The 4,323-nt window shown below is 40.0% G+C and overlaps 1 long non-coding RNA gene across 2 annotated transcripts; it reads left to right on the forward strand.

The window, feature by feature from the left end:
• Nucleotides 1-2,416: 2,416 nt before the first annotated feature.
• LOC108169535 (uncharacterized) lies at nucleotides 2,417-3,606 on the forward strand. 2 transcript variants are annotated; one of them, XR_003769664.2, is made up of 3 exons: nucleotides 2,417-2,830; nucleotides 3,200-3,337; nucleotides 3,430-3,606. It is a non-coding gene; the product is annotated as an uncharacterized lncRNA (long non-coding RNA). The 2 variants fall into 2 exon arrangements; XR_001785792.3 differs by lacking the exon at nucleotides 2,417-2,830 and adding an exon at nucleotides 2,847-3,001.
• Nucleotides 3,607-4,323: the final 717 nt, after the last annotated feature.

The raw sequence follows: 4,323 nt of genomic DNA on the forward strand, positions 1-4,323 counted from the left end.
GTAAGACTATGGGATGAAAATAAAAAATGTCATTGTTGCTTGTTTTCCATTTATGCCAATATTGATGACAAAAAACGGAGGGACCAATGGGTGTGCTTGAGCAAGCAGATAGAAAAAGACAGGGACAGAAGTCTCATCATCGGGAACTTCAATGATATCTTGTGTAATGAAGAAAAAGAAGGCGGCAACTATAGAATGACGTCTAGTTTGCGTGACTTTAGAGAGTTCGTGGCTCGAAATGAGTTCATGGACATAGGCTATGAAGGTTGTCCCTTTACATGGCGGAATAACAAAGAGGCTATACCAATTCAATAGCGACACAATCGAGGGCTGACAACCATGGGGTGGCATGATCTTTACCTCGATACCAAAATCAGGCACATGGTGTTGGAAAGGTCAAACCATGCACTGCTCTTCACATGGTGTTAAAAGGGTCTGACCATGCACTGCTCTTTCTGTCCACGGAAAATGTGAAGGCGGGAGGGAAGAAAATTCACTTATGATGCGCACTAGAGTAAGATTGAAGAGTGCCGTGAATTGGTGGCAAGAGACTGGATGGATAAGTTCAGAAGTTCACATGTCTTTCGATTTTATGAAAAAATGAAAACTCTCATGAAAAGCTTAAAATCGTGGTATAGAGGGAGAGGCAGGAACTCTAAAAAAGTCATTAAGTAGTTGAAAAAAGAGATCAAAGCAGCTTATAAATCAAGCAGGTTTACCACGTATGAGGTTAAACTAAAGGAAAGGAAGCTTCGGGTCATCCACAAGAATGAAGAGTCACACTGGAGAGTGAAGTTGAGGATCCAATGGCTTAAAAAGGGAGATAAGAATACGAAGTTCTTCCATACGCAAACTCTGAAAAGGTGTAGATTTAACCAGATTTGGGGATTGGATGACTCGAATGGGGTGTGGCATGAGAGTGATATCGGGATAAGTTTTACTACGACTTCCTATTTTTCTAAGCTATTATAGACTAGTAGGCTTAGTCAACTTGATGGGATTGGGAGCTGTTTGGAAGCCTAGGTGGCACTTGAGGATAACCTCGCACTGACGGCACCAGTGACAGATGGTGAAATTGAGGTGGCAGCCTTTCAAATCCCACATACGCGTGCCTCGGGTCCTGATGGGTTCTCTAGTTGCTTTTACCAGGATCATTGGGAGACAGTGGGAAAAGATGTGGCGAAGATAGTCAAAGCCTTCTGGCACTCGGGCACGCTCTTGTGGAAACTAAACCATACCAACTTGGTGTTCATTCTAAAGGTGAAATGCCTGAAGAACATGACGCAATATCGACTTATTATGCTATGCAATGTAATCTATAAGATTTTTGCCAATGTACTTACAAATAAATTAAAGAAGGTGATGCCGAAGGTGATTAGTGACAATTAATCTGCCTTTGTCACTGGGAAGCAAATTCAAGACAACATACTAGTGGTGCATGAAATTCTGCATTCCCTGCTTCATAAAAAAAATGAGGATCAAGCAGGCATGGCAATAAAGTTGGACATGGCTAAGGCTTACGATCGCGTTGAATAAGAGTTCATCCTAACTATAATGGCAAAAATGGGTTTTGCGCCGCTTTTTTGTAGATGGATTAAGGAATGCATCTCCATTGCTTCCTTCAGTATTCTAGTCAACGAAACCCCGACCGGGTACATTTTGCCGAAGAAGGGGTTGAGGCAAGGAGACCCATTATTTCCCTACTTATTCCTTCTCTGCACCGATGAGTTTTCCATGTTGATCATGAATGGTTTGGAGCGGGGTGTTCTTAATGGTTTTAGGGTGTTGCCAAACGGGGTAACGACAACACCCTTGTTCTTTGCGGATGATTCAGTGTTGTTTGGTAATGCTACAGTGGATGAGGCGCAATGAGTAGTGGATGTGTTGAAGATTTATGCACTAGGGGTGGGTTCAAAAACCCGAAAATCGAAAAAAAAAAATCGAAAGTCGAACCGAACCGAAATCGAAAAAACCGAACCGAATTGAAAAAACCGAACCGAACCGAATTCTTTTGGTTTGGTTCAATTTTAGTGATCTAGAAACCAAACCAAACCGAACCGAATTAATTAAATTAAAATTTGTATTTAATTATTTGTTTTGGGTATTATTTTTAGGGCTGGAAAAAAATCCCAAAAATCCCAAACCAAACCGAAAAAATCCCGATCCCAAACCAAAAAAATCCCAAACCAAAAATCCCGAAATTTTCGGTATGTAATCCCGAACCAAACCGATATTTTCGGTATGGGATTCGGTTTTGAATCTCAAATTTTCGGTATTCCCATACCGAACCGAAAATAAATATTATATATATATATTTTTTCTTTTAATTATAAAAGAATTATTTCAACCGTTCATTGTTTTGGATTTAATCTTTGCCGTTCATATGTTTTTAGGTCTGAATACCATTTCACAAACTTCACTTTCGTTCCATTGTTTCTATCGAATCGAATAGCCGAGCCCTAATCTCTCATCTCTGATCTCTCCCTCATCTAGCCGACAAGCCCTCATCTCATCTCTCTCTCCCTTGTTCTTCTCAATTCCCACACCGACGTCGTTCCGGCCGAGCACGACAAGTGGGTACACCCCCCTTTCTCGGCCAACTTGGACTCGAACGGTGACGTTTACGCCAGGGGGTCCCAGGACATGAAGTGCGTCGGGATTCAGTACTTGGAGGCGATTCGACGGCTCAAGGCTTCTGGGTTTAAGCCCAAAAGGTCTGTTTATTTGTCATATGGTCCTGATGAGGAGATTGGGGGACACGACGGTGCTGAGAAGCTGGCTGAATCTAATGTTTTCAAGGGATTGAACGTCGGAATTATGCTTGATGAAGGTGAGCTAATCAGACCTTTTGAATTTTTTGATGATTTGGTAGAATGGACCTCTCTCAGTGGGATTAAACTGTTGAGGAGGTAGATTTCATGTCCCAGTTGCTTGAAAACTTTGTAAACCAGACATCAATCATCGGAATAGATCCAGATTTGGCCTGGAGGCAACTATGAAGGTTCACGTTATTGTTTGTTAATTTGATTATGCTAAATACTAATTTTATTGTAATTGTTTGCTTTGTATTTTTGGTTTCTGGAATTCTGATGTTTGGTGGTTATTTCGTGTTTTGGTTAAAGCATAATATGTTTGGTGGAATTCTGTATTTTTTCATTTATTGATATCATATTTTGCCATCACTTGTGCCATGATGCAGGCTCGGATTGTAATCCTTGAGAAACCCACTGCCGTAAATCTGCCTTAAGAGCTGCAATTTTCCTAGAGTCATATATATATCGATCAATTACTCAACTTTGATGATAGAAGTCATAACGTTTGTTCTGCTTGCTTCCAGGTGGGTCTCTTTTGATGGTTTTCCCAACATTTATTCACTTTACTGTACTATGCAGAACAACTCAAACATGATTTCTTTTTTCACAATCCCAGTTTCTGGAATTCAAGACAAGTATCCAGACAATTTTGACCTTGATATATTAACAATGGTCGTGAAGAGAAAGAAGAAGATGATTATAGGTTGTACCATAAGAGGGAGATCAATGAATTTCGTTACCCTTAAAAACGGTTGAATTTCATTTATTGTGTTCTGGAAAATGAGTATTCAATCGCTACTTTTCAGTGTTTTCTATTTTTGTTCTTCTATATAGTTGCCGAGTTTTATAAATTTTTCTTCTCAAGTTGCATGCCTAAGGACTCTTCTGCTTTCGAGCTTTTTCATACTTTTAAATCGAAGTTTAAGGCCATGGGTACTCTCTCCGGGTATCTTCTGGTGTTTGTGTTCCACTGGTCCTACCTCTCTCCCCTGCTTACCCTGGTGTCTTGTTTAATGTCTTGTTGAACTGTCAATGTTTTTTGGCCCAAGTTATTTTCAATTTGGGAGGTTCAGTTTTTAACCTTAAATTGTATCTCTTTTGTAGGTTGAAGCGGTACAAAGGATTCAAGGAGGGTCAGAACAGGATTCTTGTGGCAACTGATTTAGTCGGTAGAGGAATTGACATCGAACGTGTTAACATTGTTATCAACTACGACATGCCAGATTCTGCTGACACTTATAATTCTTATATACAATACTTATATTTCATTTGATGTTACATTCCCGCAGCAGTGCGCGGGCAAAAAACGCTAGTGAAAACTAAGTGTTAGTATTAATATTAAGTAGAGATTAGTAGAAACAAGCCTTGCCATTTGATTGGCAGATTTGATTGGCAGATTTGTAGAAACAAATTGGCAGATTGGGCCTAAAAGCATAATATGTCAAATTTTAGTCTAAAAGCCCAAAAGCCCAAAACCATTTCGGGATTCCCGATTTGTCCCGAAATCCCG

This window comes from Malus domestica, chromosome 15 (assembly GCF_042453785.1).
Source record: "Malus domestica chromosome 15, GDT2T_hap1".
NCBI lineage: Eukaryota > Viridiplantae > Streptophyta > Magnoliopsida > Rosales > Rosaceae > Malus > Malus domestica.